The sequence below is a fragment of the Ursus arctos genome, unplaced genomic scaffold (genome assembly GCF_023065955.2).
Source record: "Ursus arctos isolate Adak ecotype North America unplaced genomic scaffold, UrsArc2.0 scaffold_4, whole genome shotgun sequence".
NCBI lineage: Eukaryota > Metazoa > Chordata > Mammalia > Carnivora > Ursidae > Ursus > Ursus arctos.
This window is the reverse complement of record NW_026623056.1, coordinates 78,062,189-78,081,207: the sequence shown is the minus strand read 5'-3', so window position 1 is coordinate 78,081,207 and position 19,019 is coordinate 78,062,189. Positions and strand designations below refer to the sequence as shown.

General features: G+C 37.4%; 1 non-coding gene across 1 annotated transcript; it reads right to left on the bottom strand.

The window, feature by feature from the left end:
• Positions 1–2,157: 2,157 nt before the first annotated feature.
• On the bottom strand, positions 2,158–2,230 carry TRNAK-CUU (transfer RNA lysine (anticodon CUU)). Its single transcript has one exon. It is a non-coding gene; the product is annotated as a tRNA-Lys (tRNA).
• Positions 2,231–19,019: the final 16,789 nt, after the last annotated feature.

Here is a 19,019-nt window from a genome sequence, read left to right as displayed (position 1 = left end):
TGCTACCACTTGTGGACTATTCTCTGGACACACTGTCCTGGAACAGGTACAGTTGTGTTTTTCCCCTGACTCTACCCAACTGGCTTTTATTTGACCTTCAAGTCTAAGCAGAAAAATATCTCACAGAGGCTTTCTCTAACTTTCCTGTCTAATATCCTATCTCCATCACCCACTCCCTGCCACATACACCAACCTGAATCACTCTTCCTTGTCGCCATGGTTACCTCCTTCTTGGCAATCACTGCAACCAGCAATCCTCTCTCATTTTTATTTGGTTACTTATTTATTTAGGTGTCTTCCCTCTAGAATATAAATCCTTTAAGGCAGTGACCTACTGTCCTGTATATCTCCATATCCTTAATAACTAATAATGTCTGGCCCAGAGTAGACAGTGAATATATAGTGACAGGTGGTGAGTAAAGTATAGAAAAAAAGAATATTTGAGTGGCTCTTTGAAAGGGCAGTTAGTGAAAGGACATAGTTGTAGGAGGAGTCATGGGGAAAAAAGCTGGAGGGAAGAAGACTATGTCCAATCTGAGATGATGTTGCCAAAGGAGGAATGATCTAGACAAGGACCCTCCATAAGAAGGTCTTGGCATGGCAAACAGGCAGATAGATGCCGGGACCTTAGGAGAGAAGAAACATCAGAAAGGAAAATTGAGCGGGAACTAAAATGCCTCCTCACAATATTTTCATGGGTGTAGTTTTATTTAAATCTGACAATATTTATGAGAAAGCATCCATAAAATACTTTCTCATTCTAAGAATGCTAATTGGCTTTCTCATGAATGCATGCAGATCAAGCAACACCTAGTTTGAAGACTGGAAAACTAAAAGTCTCACGTGTTGACTGAGGGTAGTAAGTCAACAACAAAATCAGGTTATAATTGAGGCTCACCGATCTAGAAAGCGCGACATTGGGATTTTAGGCTTGTGGTTATTTTCAGAAAATACTTCATCGAGGTTAAATTTCAAAGCCGAAAGCTACCTCCGTCTACCTCTTTTGTGCTCAATTGCGACTTTTTTTAAAATGCTTTTCAGAAGTTTTCCTTGTTTAGTCACAACTTGAAGGAATTTTATTTTTAGTTTTGACCTAAATCAAATAATGTCGAACCATAGCTTTTTTGTAAGTGGGAGGGGGGTAAAGAGCAATAATTTTCCCTATTTTAAGCAACTTGAACTCTATCTGCACTCAGAAAAACAACACTCTCAAGAACCTGAACATGCAAACTTCAAAACTTGGCAGTGTGAGACCGTCTGATGGAGGAAAAAAGCAACCAAAGCCAAATCCAATGAAAAACTGTCTTGTACTTTAGAAGTCACCCAGATTTAAATAGCATGTCTTGACATGAGATGAAGCACAATTTCCTCTATTTTAAAAAAAAATGTTATCTCCACGTATAATGGTCCAATGAGAGGTAATGCAGCTAGAAAGTTTGGTTTAGGGTAACATAACTATGACCATACAAATCAGAATGCAAGATTTAGGATGCCTGGTAGTACTCCCCAAGAAACAGTCTCTAATTACCTTCCCTGTCACCCTCTGCCATGAGCAATGGGTGACAAACCAGGTATCATCTTGGTGTTGATTTTGAATTCTAAAGTCTGACCTCAACTATCAGAATCCTTAAAATTATTACATTGATTGGCAATTGGAAAAAGCTACCCAAAATATTATGAACCTTATTATCTCAGGGTTGGGACTTGTTCCAGGAATCAGTGGCTGAGTTTTTTACTCCTCTTGGTTTTTATAGCAGTTTATAAATTAATACTCTGCATAGACAATTGGAAGCAGCACAAGAGTGAAGATGACTTATGTTACACACCATGAGAGTTTTCTCCTCAGTAGCTGAGAATTAATAAGGTACTGCAATTTGTTGAACTGAATCGGAGACTGTTTAAAAAATATCTTACAATCAACATGAGAGAATATTCCCTCACTAATCAATTGTAGACTTAGTTGTGACTCTATAAATTCATCCTAGGCCATTAGGATTGTAAGATGATTATGAGGTCAGATTAGCATTATGCAACAATTTGCTATGTGGATTCAGGTAGATTAGAAGCCTAGTTTTTTGTTTGTTTGTTTGTTTGGTTTTGGTTTTTGGCTGCTGTTGTTGTTGTTTTTTGTTTTTTTGTTTTTTTAGGAAAGCTCTATGCCCAACGTGGGGCTTGAACCCATGACCCTGAGATCAAGAGTCACATGTTCTACCAACTGAGCCAGCCAGGCACCCCTAGAAGCCTAGATTTCTTGATCTGAAAATTGAAATGATAAAAATCCCTATATCCTAGAATTCAAAAAAATAATGAAAGAATCAATGTTATAAAGTACTTAACATAGGTCCTAGCACTCCACAGAATACTTGCACGCTAGTGATGATAAAGTAAAAGTGATTGAAGTAATATAGGTGGTGGAAAAGGTAATGTTAGTAATAGCAAAGCATTTCATACCCTTAATGATAATATATCATATAATTACAGAATAACCTGGAATTTCTTCAGAGATGAGCTGTATCAAAAATCTCTCTTATTATTGAATGTTTCAGGGATGTCATTTGACTCAAGTAAATTCATACAATGAAAAGACATTTTAGGTGTTTTGCTTTATTCTGGTGTGTGGATCATATCTCACTATAGGATTGCTGCTTATGTGATTCATAGGGGAGAATTTCATGAGATATTATGTTAGCAAAACAGTTTCTAGAAAAAAAGGATAAGAAAGAGGTAAAAGATGCATCATCTCCTGTAAGAGATGTAAAGATGACTAAAACATTCCCTGTCATCAAGAAACATTCAATTTGTAGGGTATAGGGTGAAAAAAAATAGGAAAAAAGTGCAGATCAACATGTGTCTTAAAAAAGAAACATGAACTGAGGGCTGCTGGAGGGGAGGTGGTTGGGGGATGGGGTAATTGGGTGATAGGCATTAAGGAGGCACATGATGGAATGAGCACCGAGTGTTGTACGCAACTGATGGATTCTTGAGCACTACATCTGAGACTAATGATGCACTACATGTTGGTTAATTGAATTTAAATTTTTGAAAAAGAACACAATATACAGTAGGGTTAAAAGGAGGAAAATGTACTTAATTGGTGGGGTTAAGAAAGAATTCATGAAGGAGTAGAATGTGAGGTGGATTTTGAAAGACTGAGCAAGGAAACAGAACTAGCACGGCACGATGGGATACAGTCCTCCACAGGCCTCTGACATTTCTGCAGGTCTTGTGGGCACTGGCTGCTTTGTTCCAGATCATTTTATATGGCAGCTGAGTATGCAAATAGCTTTGGGAGGCACAGTCTCTCTCTCTGGAGCGGAAGGCAGGTTTGTTGGCTTTGCAGTAAAATAAAAGTAATGTCTCCATCTGGGGCCCAGGTCAAGCAGGTATGCTTGCAGCCTGTTCTCAATATCTGGGTGTCCTAAACTTGGAGTTCTTCAAGTTGATGCAAACCCACTGTGTGCACACTATCCACGTGGGTCTCTCCAGGTCACCTCAATGGGTACAAAGGAGAACCAATCTGAACACATTGCACCATGAGTAAGAAAGCCCTTTGTCATACTTTCCGCCCCTGGAATCGTATTCCTAGAAGCTAGAGACTGCCTAAGAACTAAGTCAGCACCTTACATTTTAAGGTGTATTTTTTTTTAATGGTATCATACTAATTCTAGTACCAATATCCGAATTAATTAGGACAAGATAAATTACTCAACAATAGAAAACACTACACAAGCTAACTCTATATTTGAATGTTTATATCTTGTTCATAGAAAGCTGTCAAAAAACAAACTCTGCACACTGAATAAAACAAAACAGAAAGATGAGTTTGTTACAAGGGTTTGTACTTGCAAGCCAGACAGCTCAAGGCCATGGGAGCAATGAACGAATTCTGAGTTGCTTCCAGTCGAAAGGATTTTTATGGGGTAAATGCAGGAGCTTTTTGGCTTCTTATCTGATTGGTTGCCCACTGGTGTTCTTTCTCACTTGGATTAGGACAGCTGAGTCAAGGGAACAAGGAAGTCCAGAGATGGTGTGAACAGATTTGGCATTTGGGGATTGGCTGCCATCTTCTGCTGATCTCTGGGAAGAGTGTAAATCCCTGTCAGGTGAGGTTAAGTTTCTTTCTACTTCACGCACCTGCGTTGAGTATTTCCATGTTGTCCTTGTCTAAGTGATTCAATTTTGGTTTAGTTCTCTGAGGCTAACTGTGGGTCACAGCAATTATCCAAGACAACTCATTCCTATTTGGTGAGCCAGAAATCAAGGTTGCTTCAGTCTCGTGGGACCTCCATTGCAACCGGACCCTTCACAATTCCCTGGAGAATGCTGGGGTCTCACGTGAGCAAGCAAATGTCTCTTCCTCGAACTCACACAAACATATATAAACATACAAGAGTATATCTGATATAAGAATAAATGATTATTTATTAATTCATAGTATAAGCTTTAGGTTGCATTCTTTCTTTCTATATTCTACGTGTATAGTCCTAAACAATATTTAATAACAGTGACAGATAATTCAAATGTACTTTGAAGATATCACTTAATACTGTTATTTAAAATCCTTTTTCAAGTCACATTTACTAAAAGAACAAATTTATAAAGTAGTATTGTGTGTAGCAAAACAGATGATTTTTGGGTAAAACAAAAACAAATCCAGAAATTATCTATCTATCATATTCCGCTCAAACACTAATTTAACCATAGGAAACATTTTAAAGCTGTTCTGAATATAAAATCAAAGTTCTCTAGAACTAATAGAAATGGATGACAGACATTTCAACGTAATAAGTGGAAGGGGGCCTCGTAGCATTCTGACAAAGGAGGTAGGGGTACGGGAATGCATGGAATGAAAGGGGAGGCAGTCTTTGACTGTCTTCTCCACCAGACCGAGCAGTTGCCTGGGCAGTTAGTAGAGGAGCCTGTCAGACACATTACATCTCTTTCTTTGCAAGAGATTAGAAAATCTTAACAAAGACATAACTGCCAGCAGCTGCCGAAGTCTTCATTTCTGGAGATATCTTAATCAGACTCTCTTTCATGATTGGTGCTCTTTATTATCAGTTTTTCTTAAGCCATATTGATTCAGCATGACTCTGAGACTCTGTGCCCGCGGTGTGTTGGGAGAAACTTGAGGGAAATGCAAATGTTCTTTCTGCATTGATTGGGAAACCATTCAGCCAACAGTCACAAAATACATAAAATGACTACCACTGTCCACATCTGTGGTCTCCAATACCTTCAGTGAATGATCTTTTCATTTTCCACTCTTTAAAACTAATATCATGGTGATATTGCCCACCACTATACAAATACATGTATGGCCCATTGCCATAAATGAGGATAATCAGTTTAGAGTGTAAAGATGTCTGTGAAAGTCACTAGCCATATTGATGTTGGTAATTACCTTGAAAAGCCATGGCAATATGGTTGCATCATAAACCATGAGATTCACTTTTAAGGTAAATGGGTTACTCATACAGGAGTGATGGGGGGGGAACTCTGACACAAATCAAGAGAAATTTGGGAGTTATACAACTTATTTTTTTCTTTTTGCTTCTTTTGGTGCTCTGTTAGAGACTGGGCGAGACTGGGATTATAATCCCTATATTATAGATAGTAATATATCATTTATCATTATTTTATAGGTTTTAATTTCAATGTTAATGAACATTGAAATATTTATGTTCTTTCAAGTATCATGCCATCCGAGAAGGGAAAACGGAGATATGCTTTAAGGTGAGGGTTACCTGAGTAACCAAATCTAATGTTAACAAAAATCTTCATTCATTTCTATATTCAATTATACATTACTTAAAGAAAAGTAAGTTTTAAAACAGGCTAATCTACATATCTACCATGATTAGGGCAAAACACAATTTTTGTTTATTTTAGGTGATTTTAATATGCCCTTCCTTCTACCAGAAATGTTCTCCCTTGATGACACTGTGTATCAACTATACTAAAAAAAAGTAATACCAATTCTAAAAAGATTATATTATTCATAATATTAACCAACTAAAAAACATTAAAAAACAAACAAAAACAACACACGAATGAATATATAATTTAAGCAAGATTTAGAGAGATAAAATTGTAGGATACCCATTTGGGGGGATATTTACTCAGCACTTTATTCTTTCCAGAAATTTCTCCTTTTCTTCATGTCCCACCTAACTCTTTGCACCCATACAGACGAGCTCTGATACGTTCTGTCAGTTCCCTATCCCTATCCCTTGACCATAAATAGATTTGTCTAGTGATCCTTACCTAACCCAAGATGGACAGTCTTCTCCAAGATTCCACACCTGGATACAGTTGATAGATCAAGGGTGAAAGTCAGTCTTAAGTGAGAGTATTTAGGAGCTGTAGCAAATAGATTCCATCTCTTCTTGTGTGGTTAAAGTTTCGATAGTTAAGGCTCCAGTGCTGTTGACAGGCTTGTTTAATGCAGAAAGATGGTCAGCTGTGAGAAAACACAATGAAGCAAAAGACCTAGAAAAAATGGTGGAATCTTGAGTCAAAATCCAGATTCCTGACTTCCTCAGGAGTACCTCAAGCAACAAACATAGTTTTCAACAAATTCAGGGAAGAAATAAATTAACACTTGATTCTTGATCCAAAAAAATATTAAAACTTGACTTCATTTTTAATAATGCATCCAGCATTTGTTTCTGTGGAGGTAAGAGCAATGTATCTATTTTAACATGAGTGTGATTTTTCTACTACTTTGCCATTAGTTATAGTTCTAGGTCAAAAGAATTAGGTCTATTCTCAGTGGGAATATCAAGACTGAGTATTTTATTGTTATCGAGAGAAGAAGTTTGAAACCGCACCTGATATAACCAATGCAATGCTAAACACAGTGAGGCAGATTTCATTTCATATTAATAAAGTTATTCATGGAATTCTATTTAACGATACCCCGACTTAACAGTGAAAAGAAATGGAGAAAAATGATCATTATCCTCATTTGTTAAAATAATAATAGTAATAATAGTGATTGTTCTAAAACCTAGTACTTAGTAACCAAGCCCTGGAGAGATAAGACTGTAACACATTTTTTATTTTTTTAAAGATTTTGTTTATTTATTCGACAGAGATAGAGACAGCCAGCGAGAGAGGGAACACAAGCAGGGGGAGTGGGAGAGGAAGAAGCAGGCTCATAGCGGAGGAGCCTGATGTGGGGCTCGATCCCATAATGCCGGGATCACGCCCTGAGCCGAAGGCAGACGCCCAACTACTGTGCCACCCAGGCGCCCCTGTAACCCATTTTTAATCAGAGAATTTATAAATCAAAATGGGCAGTAGAATTCTAAAAAAAAAAAAATCATTTTCTAATGCAACACGGAAAGATGTCTTAATGCAAAAATTTTCTGCTCCATAAATTTGTCATAATCCATTATGCTACAGAGACTGTCAGTCTTGTCCTATGGTCATTTTCATCATTTTATCTTCTTCATAACAGTCAATCTATGTGAACAGGAGTCAATCACCTCCAACAATACATGCATTTGCACAGTTTAGTCTCTCCTTATCCAATTCTTGTATGGATGGTCCTGTGGGTTGAACTGTGTCTCCCAGAGTATGGCCTTTCTAGATGTTAAAGATGTTATTCACAGATTCCAGTAGTATCTGTTGTAAAGTGTGCAGTTGTTTTCATATTTTATTCATTTGAAGGTAATGTATCTTTTATCTGAAGATACTTTCAAGGTTTACTCTATCATTGTTTTTAGTAATTTGATAAAAAGGTTGGATGGTTTTTCCTTTCCTCCTTCCTGATTTCCTTTGCTTGCTTGCTTGCTTCCTTTCTTCTTTTCTGTGTGCAAAGCACATATATGCATATATGCATACAGAAGAAGTCTTCAGGCTTGTATATTAATATCTTCTTTTTTTTTCTAAGTGCATGTATGTTCTCCTGCCTGTTTGTTGAGATTCTTGGAAATGTAAGTTGATAGAGTGTTCATCAAATTTAGAAAAGTTTTGGTCATTATTTCTTCGAATATTTTTCTGGCTCCCTTCCCTTCTAGAGACTTCCATTACACAGATGTTAAACCACTTAATACTGTCCCAGAATTGGAAGAGGCTTGATTTATTTTTATTAGACTTTTCTCTCTGTATTTCATCTGGATAGAATTTTTTTAACTATTTCCATTTTTAAATATCTGCTTCTCTCTTCTCCTTCCCTCTCCTCTCATTATGTTTATGTTCTCCTTTAAAAACTGGAGTATTTGAATTTGGTTATAAAAGTTATTCTGACATGCTTGACTGCTAATTACATCACCTCTAACATAGTTTTAAAATGTGGGTTTTATTATTAAGCAGGTATGGCAAGCCCAACAGACCAGAAGATGATTGCCATGGGGAGGAAAGTGTTATATTCACAATCTCAAGAGGAGGGACACACCACTGCCTGAGGGGCCACAGAGGGTCCATCTGAAGGCAGAGGCAGTAAGAGGAAATGTGGGCTAAAGTCTTTATTGTGGCTCCCATGGACAAAAATGGGACAAGTAGAGTGAGCAGGTTTGAGATTGACTAATTTGAGTAATTTCAGCAGGCTCTCAGGCATAGAAGTTGACTCTAGTTGTCTGGTCCCTGGACCTTAGGTGATTAGGACAGGGGAAGAGTGGCTCTGAGTGAGAAAGCCTGATAAAGGAGGTGGCTGAGGTGTGGGCTCTGGGTTTAGCTTTCATGTGAAAGGCAGGCTGGTAGAAGAGTCCTTTACCATCTCTAGGAATTGGCTGACGCTGACAGGGGCCCCAGGTTGCCAAAGCATCAAATACAGAAACTAGAAAGCATGGTTGTTGTTACATATATCTCAGCATCTGTTTCTATCGGTTGATTTATCTCCTTGTTGTGGGTAACGTTTCCTTGCTTCTTAGAATGTTTCATAGTTTTTGATTGCATGTGGAATATTGTGAATTTAGGTTGCTGAGTGTCCAGATTCTGTTGTGTTTCTTTAAAGACCGTGGACTTTGTTTTGGTAGGAAGTTAGGTTACTTGCATATTATAATTATCCTTTTTGATATGTGTTTTTAAGCTTTGCTAGAATGAGTCTAAATAGCTTTCACTCCAAGGAGATTTAAGCCCTACTTCCAAGGCAGAAATCTACTTTTCTTTATGGGATCATTTTTTTTCTCTTTATTAATGAAAATCATGAATGCTATGCTATAAAGAACTATCCCAGAACTGCACACTAATATATGAAAAAGGGGAGAACCACACAATTTTCTCACAACACTGTTCAGTGGAGTTAGGCATGTAAACAAAATGCTTGACCAACAATGGCACATGAAAATTGAAATACAGTACAATGTTTTGACCAACAATAAAATATGGAAGTAGGAGATTTGAATTACAATGGATTTAGAACAGTAGCACCTAGAATAGTTAGTAGGGCTTTACAAAGGTGTACATGCTTTAGAATTTGAACATCTATTATATTCTGCTAGCCTAGTATTATACCAAGTTATAGAAATACGAAAACAAAGGAGGGGCACCTGGGTGACTCGGGAGGTTAAGCGACCAATTCTTGGTTTCAGCCCAGGTCATGATCTCAGGGTAGTGTGACTGAGCCCCACATCAGGCTCCACATTCAGTGTGGAGTCTGTTTGAGATTCTCTCATCTTCTCCCTCTGCCCGTCCCCCCACTTGCTCTCACTCTCTCTCTCAAATAAATAAAAAAATCTTTTTAAAAAAAGATAAAGGAAACAGCCCTGGCTACAAGGAACTTATCATCTTTTGAGGTACAAAGGCAAGTAAATAATGCTGTTAGAAAAATAAATCTTTTGTGCTGTGACAATTGTAGACATGTAAGTCAGTCATTAAGCATCAGGGAAACTTCCCAAGAGGAAGATGTATAAGCTGAGACCAGATGATTATTAAAATTCAGTCAGATAAAGATGCAAGAGGATTGGGAGAGGGGTTAGAGTAATTTATAGCAGAGAAAACAGCAGGTGTAAAAACTGAGAGGCAGCAGTGAAATTAATAGTCTATTAGGATACACAGTATAGGAGTTTGGTACTGCTAGAACATGGTGGTCGGAAAGAATATTATGTGACACAGAACAAGACTAACTAGATAGGCAGGGGCCAGATGATGGAGCACTTGCAATGTAATATAAATGAGTTTGTATCTTAACCTAAGAGTAATGGAATTCCTCAAATACTTTTTAAAAGTGCCTTGCTGTGGAGATGGGAGGAAGCATGGTGAGCTCTACAGACATGAAGTTCAGGACAGCCATCTAAGATGGTGGCCCATGCCGATACTTGAAGGATAAATAGAAGATTCATTGCATGTATTAGTTTTCAAGGGCTGCTCACAGTTTTGACACCAGTCTTTTTATAGCATATTTCAAACCATGGCCAAGTGAGTCACTTACAGTTAACATTAAGTAAAGGCATTCCTTTATATTTTTACTTTTGTCATCCTGTGGCAGGCTGATGTCACATAGAGGAGTAAGACAATCCCCACTCTTGGGTTGTCTTAACCCTGGCCAGTGCCTCAGTTGGGAATGAGTCAAGTATGAGAACAATGCAGAGAGAAAATGGGGTTAAACCTTCATGAGAGGCTGAAATTGAGGACAGAAACATAGATGGTCCAAGAAGAATAACTAGAATTTTGTTGAAAATTAGATATCTGGTCCAGAATCAGTGTAGAAGTTGGCAAGCAGGGGAGGGGGCCACCTAGTTCTGACCTACAGGCAATCCCTATGGAATGAATGCTGTAACAGGACCCAGGATGACAGGGTTTAGAAAGTAGAAGATTGTCAACTTAGAATCTAATACCCAGTCTTCCACACTCAGAAGTCAGGCCTCTAAACACTTCCATAGAGGTCAAAGGCCAGGGATCCTGGTAAATACAACCTAAAAAAAGCAGAGTGAGAAAGAGAACAAATTTGAGAACAAATAGGCCACTAACTTTCAAACAATGATTTTAGATCATATTTCCTAAAAGTTTTGTATCATCATGATAACTGACACAAGAAAAGGGTGTATCCCTTTTAATATATTTGCTGGTCTTTACACTATCAACAAAGAGGCCAAAGCATCAACTTTGTTCTGTGCTTGAAGATCCCAATTTATCACTGTTTTGCATGTCATCAGTTTTTTGCTAGAAAGATGCCAAGACGTCATAAATCAACTAGCTGGAAAATCAAATGACACAAAATTCAGTAAAGACATCAGGCGAATGTTTGGTATTCTAAGCCAAATCACTTCAACCAAAGATCAAATTACAACTTTTGTCTTAGCAAAAGTATAGTGTGGATTGAAAAGTTACTACATATTTTATTTCTCTCAAAATTATTCTTAAAAGAAAGCCTACATATTATTTACATTAGATATCTGTCACAGCACGCCTCTGCAAATGCGAAAAAAGTATTTTGTTCAATCCTGAACAGGGTTAAAACAAGGACACCTGAGTCAGGCTGCTTGGATTCTTTTTCTGCTCCACCATGCATAGTTCCATGACCTTCACTTCTTTTTCTAATTTTTCTAATATGTAAAATATGAATAATAACAATATATACTTTATACTTTTTTTCATGTATTATACAATTTTTTGAAGTTAAAACTCATTGAAGCATTTCGTATGCTGTGGTTAGCCTATTGTAAGTACACCATTGTCATTACATACTACTATTATTTCTGCAGTTGATACTCCTCTGTAACTACTACTATTACTACCACTGTTACTATTGCTAAGCGTGAAATTCACTCTTCCTTTTTGGAATGCTGGAAAATATTTGCTTTTCTCCAGTTTTCCATAATCTTCTCGATCTCCACATTTTGGTTCAAATCTTGATCAAAACACATACAATTTATTCTAAACACAAGACTATTTATAATTTAAAACATCTTAGATGTTTGCTTATCCAGTGCTCATTTATCTTGAGTTTAAATTATGTTCATTCCTATCACTCTCCTTCTGTAGATCATTCAGGCCAGATAATTTACAAGAAAGAACAAGGGTTTATTTGTTTTTCTTTTTATCCATCAGTGTTGCATTACTGAACACAGAGAGTTTATCTTTCTCGTTTATCATATTGTGGGAATGGGGGGGGAAATACTGTTTGTATGATTCTGCTCAGTTGGGGATATTTTCCCCCTTTTAACTATCGCAATGTATATGATTTAATAACATTCTTTGTCATCCATATTCTATAACTTTTTCTTTAAAAATAGTACCCAGCATTTATATTTTGTGCTACATACCAAATGCTAGTAAGTTTGGAAATTCTTTTACATGTAATTAATTTAATTGTCACAAAAACCTAAAATGTACATAAAATTATGTCCTCTACTTCTTAGATTGGAAACTGAAGCATTGAGAGTTTGAGTAACTTGATGGTATTCCCTCAGCGGGTCACTACAATAGTTGGGATACAAACTCAGGTAGTCTGGCTCCAAAGCCTAAACTCTTCACTATTATATTGGTTTCTTTCCATAACTTAATTGTAGAGATACCATTTTAAAATCTTCATCTCCTTTTATTCAGTCTTGATAAGATCTGTGATTACAGGTAGTATTATATTATTTTTAAGTTTACCTCTTCTCTTAAAATATATCATTTTTCATTATTTCAAACTATGGAATTACTTTATCTGAACATTTTAAAACCTGTCTTCTGAAAGATGGCAGCTCGCATTGCACCACTCCTTTCTTCCAGAGCTTTACTGTTACAAACCAAAAAAATGGTATAGTCTCTTCTCCTCAAGCTTCTACCATCCTCTTCTGTTTAGGAACCAATCAATTACTCCCTATTGATGATGAGAATTACATAAACTGATATCTCTAATCCTTTCTTCTGCCGTCTTTCAAACAGGATTGGAAAAAGTCGAGACATTTTCAATCCTTTTGTATTCAGGTGAAGCAGATTTTGTGCAAACAAACTGTTAGTTGAAAATCCTCCCTCAGAAGACTAATTCATTTTTTCACTAGATTATTATTTGTGTCAGGAATACATCACTCATTTCTTTTAGCTGGCAGAAAACCCAATAGGAAGTTTTATATCAGTTTTCTTTCTCTCTCCTTTTCACCTGAATATACTACATTCTGTCTTTCCTCACCCTCCATGTTCTGTGCAGTTCTATACTTGAGGGACTGGCAAAGCCCATGCCTCTTCAGTAAACGGGACTTAAACAAAATCCATTTAGACCCTAGATCATCTCCAGCTTGTAGCTTTCAATAAAATGCAATCTCTCTGGGTATCAGAGTCAATAGATATTTATCTCCTATAATGATTCAAAAGCTTGATCAAAGGGACCAGATACCAGAATGGAATTCTTTAGTGAACCTGGTGACTTGGGACCTGTCTTTGGGAGCATACACCAGCCAAAGAATGCAGGCAGTATAGAAAAATATATGGCTTGAGTTAATGGGGAAGTAACTAATCTCACCAGCAAGGAAAAACAGTGGCTAAAAGGGAGTGAGAACAAGAAAAGAAAACAGAAAATGGTCGGGTAGAGTGAAATGAATTCTAAGAAAAGAAATTGCAAGGGAGAAAAGGAATTTGAATGGATTTTCAAAGTGTGTGGGAAAGGTCAGTAAAACTCATAACTAAGCAATCATTAAACAAGGGGCATTTGATCAAGACAGCAGAAGTGACACATAAAATAATTGTGAGGCTGAGTTTTCTCTCCTAATTGGATTTTCTCCCATGAGAGAACAATTGGTGGTGCAACCTAGCTCCACATTGTTGTAGAATACCCATTATTAAATGTTTATATACAACAAAGGACTAGACTGCCTTATGATTTCTGCCAAGCCATTATATTTTTCCTCTTTTTCTTTCTTTCATATTTTCATTTATTGACAATTCTATTATCTGTGGACCAAATGACTGGGGAGGTCAGGATAAGAGATTAAAAATATGTTTTTGACTACAGAGAGCAAACTGATGGTTATCAGAGGGGAGAAGGGTGGGAGGATGGGCGAAATAGGTGATGGAGATTAAAGAGGGCACTTGGCTTTTTTTATATTGTTGTTGTTTAATTTATTTATTTATTTTAGAGAGAGAGAGAGAGGGTGCTCATGGGTGCACGTGAGTGGAGGAAGGGGCAGCGGGAAAGGGGAAGACGGAATCCTCAAGCAGACTCCCCACTGAGTGTGGAGCCCAACATAGGAGTCGGTCCCAGGACCCTGAGATCAGGACCTGAGCTGAAATCAAGAGTGAGACACTTAACCAACTGGGGTCACCGAAGTGCCCAAAGGAGGGCACTTGTGATGAGCATTGGGTGACCCATAGAATTCTTGAATCACTGTATTGTACAGGTAATGTAACACTAATATAACATAATACTACACTGTATAACTAATATAACTAACTGGAATTAAAATAAAAACTTAAAAATAAGCAAATAATAAAAATAAATTTAAAAATAAAAATATGCTTTTAAAAATTACATTTGTTCAATAGTTATCAATATGCAAAATTCAACTTACTGCAGTGCTGAAAGATTCTCCCAAATGTCTACCTACGCCATTCCATGATTCCAATAAGTAAAGTAACACATTGAGCACGATTGATGTTCCCTGTTTCCCCCTCAGGTGATGGTTAAAGAATACTAAATTGTGATCCTTAAAAATAAAAGATAAATTATTTGCACACAGTATTTTCTTATTGTCCTGTCCTATTATCAATCAAACTATATGTTAAAGGGTCAGAGTTTTCAAAAAGGATCAAAACCTTCTGCGAGGAAAGTCCAGAAGGTTCTCATGCATTTTTAAAGCTCTGCTCACAAGTAGAAGGCCAGTGCAAAGTCATATACATAAAAGGTGATGAAGCCTATAAACAGAGACCTCCTACAAAGGAAGTCCGGTAGTTTTCCACTCAAACTTGAATCCTGGTAGAGGTAAATAGGAAACAAACAAAAAAAGGGCAAAGAGGAAAGACATAAACTTTTGAGGAATGATACCTGAACTTCAAAGAAAACAGATTTTAAAAGCCTAACATTCAAGAAAATGATTAAGAAAAAAAATGGAATGTACTCATAAAACACAATATTATTTTAAAAATGTAATATACAAAGAGACTTTGAAAATCATTTATAGCTTTCGAATCACCCCAAAATCACATGATGTTTATAATAAAAAGGTAGGAATTATGGTTGTTTTCTAAGAAAAATTATGCAATTGCACTGTCCAGTCTTATGCAATTTCTCTTCCTGTTTTACCACTTCCCATAAATCCACAGGTAATCCAGTGCACATGCTTTTTAAATGTGACTCTGTTTTGAAATCATAGGTGGTCTTGCCAGTTAGGATAGCAAGAAAGGAAAAAATAGGTATTAACTCTGAAAATCCAATACAGGCATCAGTATTCTAAACTCTAATATGGTACATATTATAAAGTGAACTCAGTTTGCCAGTTGACAAAATTATTTATCCAAGCTGACAGAGTGCTAGTAAATAGAAAAGTAGAAAGACATCAGTATATGTATTTGTTAAATCATCATCATCATCATCAGTCTGGAAGGAACGTGGAAAAGACCTCTTCATCAACTTTCCTTATTCATGACAGACCAGAGTGGAAAGGTCAAGGTTTGGTTTCCTGAGGTTATAAGCGGTTGTCCAATGGACTTTCTGAAGTCCATTTCTAATAACTAATAATCAGGTTTACTGATAGCCAGATACAAGCAAGATTTCAAAAATAGAGTTATTCTACAAAAGTATTGAGGGGAAAAAACATATATATACAAACATATTCTAGCCACTGATTTCAAATAAAGTTGAATACTGAAATCACAGGGTGGAATTTTTAAGAATTCCTATGTCCAGATCCCAATCCTAGAGAATTTACTTAAGTAGGTGTTGAGTGAAGATTTCCCTGGGTGGTTATATTGAAATAGTAGCATTTGGAGAGTTGGAAATTCAAATTTCCGGGCACCATGCCAGATCTACCAAACCAGAATCTCCTGTCGTGGGCTTCAGTAACTTGTAGTTTAAAAAGCCTTCCAGGTGATCCCTATACATGCTGAAGTTTGAGGACCAGCACCCTACCTTATCTCATAGAGCTACCTGAACTTGAAAAGATGAAATAAAAAAAAAAAAAAAAGGAAATACCAATACAAACTATTTTCTATCATTTTTGACTTTAGTTAGCCAAGTCTTTGATTTTATTTATTACAGACGGTTTACATAAGTACCTGTGTTTTAGCAGCTGTGGGGTAATCTCCTGGATACAAAGAAATGCCCAATTAGCTAAAAATTATTTTTCAGAAACTGATTATTTGTTTGGTAGTTTGCAGTGATGTGCTAGATAATAATAATTTGTCTTCTTACATTGTTATCTGGGTTACTGAAATGCCTCATTTAAAAGGTCTCCATGGGGGCACCTGGGTGGCTCAGTCGGTTATGCATCCAACTCTTGATTTTGGCTCAGGTCATGATATCAGGGTCCTGGGATTGAGCTCTGCATCTCCTTGAGAATCTGTCCCTTTCCCTCTGCACCACCACCCCACCCAACTCACAGATGGTCTCCCTCTCAAGTAAATAAATAAATAAAATCTTAAAAAAAAAAAAAAAAAGTAAGCCTCTAGGGCCATACCTAGCCATCAGGCTATCCCAATGCACCCCAGTAGTACCCAGTTTGTTTGCCTGTTGTCTATGACTGCTGTTGAGTGACAAAGTTGAGTAGTGTGACAGAGACCATATGGCCCACAAAGCTAATATATTTATTATCTGGCTCTTTTGAGAGAAAGTATGCTGACCCCACCAAATCTAACGTATCCAAGAACAAGCTGTATAATTATATTTTCATATTTTTCTTCTTAGGAAGAAAACAAAAGTACATTCCTAGCCTAGAGTAAATTGGTACAAGGTTTGGATTCCAGGAGAATGAGATTAAATTCCCCATGTAAGATCCTGGCTATTTATAACAAACCTGGGTGGATTCTATTGACCATGCCCTGTTCTATTTTAATGACATGAGTCATTTAGGCACCGATGGTTGGTGGTCAGATCCTTTTCATTCCTAAGGGGACTGTTGTTTTGATAAAAAGCAGACATTTCCCTCTGAAGAAACTACCCTGCCTCTCCAAAACCCAGTTTCCAGCGTCACCAAACCGTGTCGAGCCTACTATTGAAGAATACCCTCATTTCACAAATAGGCAGCGTGTATTTGATACATATCTGGTTCCCCATCCGCCTAAGACCTCACAAATATGTCAACAAAGTATTTCCCTCCCAAAACAAAAGTCATACACCCACAAAAATACAAAGAAGGAGGGAGGTTTAAACAACAACAAAATGTGATTACGTTGGAAAACTTACGGGCAAACGCTAACTGAATTAGCAGACATGGAAAGTGGACCCCTAAACTGGCAGTGTGAGATCCCTCCGCAGGCGGGGCTTTGGAAAGCCCCAGAAATTGAAGGCTCTGGCCAGCTGGAAAAGATCAGGAAGTACTTCCCAGCTGGGATTTTATTTCTATTTCGATTTACCTACCATTTTAGGAACGTAGTGTTTATTATTTGTTTTTGTTTTGTTTTTAAATATTTTATTTATGTATTTGACAGAGAAATAGAGCAGAAGCAGGGGGACCAGCAGAGGGAGAGGGAGAAGCAGACTTTCTGCTGAGCAAGATGCCCGAAGGTGGGGATCTTGGGATCATGGCCTGAGCTGAAGGCAGATGCCTAAGCAACTGAGCCCACACAGGCACCCGTATTTGTTTTGAAATACATGAGTTATATAAAACTGAGCCTCATTTATTACCTCGACAAATCTTTGTGTGGATTATAGATGTATCTACTCGTATTTCTGATAGTTATTTCTAGATCTATCTCTTTGTAACTTTTGCAGATAACGAAATAAATATTTCTAATACCAAACCAGAAAAATCACACTCATTTGAAATTCTGGGACCACACAATGTGATCATTTGACTATGTTATGCATTTTTTTAAATAAACCCATAACCATAAACAAAACACGACCTTTCAATGGCTTAATGTAATAGAAATGTACTACGTTTCACATAGTATACCCTTGCATGTGTTCCTGGGATTGTAGATATCTGCCCTATCTTCTTATTAGGTAGCCAGATGATTTCTATTCTACATTTCTACTTGTTGGCTGCCCAGGTTATCTCATGAGTGAAAACCAGGTGATGGAGTAAAGAAGAAAATGCGAACCTTTACGCCAGAAGTGACCCACACTTATTTCTGCTCACATTCCATTGATGAGAATTAGGCACGTGACCCTACCAAAATGCAATGGAGCCTGAAAGGAAATCCAATCCCAAGTAAGAAGCTGCCTCCTACTAACAGCTCAATCTCCAGGGTGGGAAACTACATTCTTGGGCCAAAGCCAGCCTGCTGCCTATCTTTATGTGGCTTACAAGCTAAGAATGCATTTTACATTTTAAAATAGTTGTTAAATATGTAGCTATAGTATATCCTTAGTTTTACCTGTTGGCCTACAAAGCATCAAACATTTGCCATTTGGAACATGACCCAACAATTTGCTGACTCTTGCCTACCTTATGGAGAAAACACCGACTTGGGTTTTTCTGTCCTTGTAATCTACAAAGTCTTACATGTAGACTTTTTCCCACATGGAGAAGACATATTTTTCTGTGAGAGAACCACTGTCCAGTGAGGGCATTTGGCTCCAAGTCTAGGATCTCTACCCTCCTGTGCAGACATGGCTTCTCATGATCCAGGAAACCCTAAAGTACAAGTTATCATCCCACCTCCACTCGCATCCCCATAGTCAATATAAAATGAGGAATCAGGAATGACACAACACTCATCATCTTCCAGGACAACAAGAGATTCGAGAGCAACATACACAGAAATAATGGGAAACCACCTATAGGTATGAATGGCCTAGCACTGGAAGCTTTTCCTTGAGTAAAGTCTGAGGAATGCCTTTGTCCATTGTTCTCTGCTGCCCTTGGCTCTGACTTCTGGAAGCTTCTTCCTTAACATTATTCTCCATGGCTACATCTGAAGTAGGTATTTGGTAGTAAGCCTTCCTAGTGGGCTTCTCAGATTTCCTAGCTCACTTCCTCTTCTTGCAA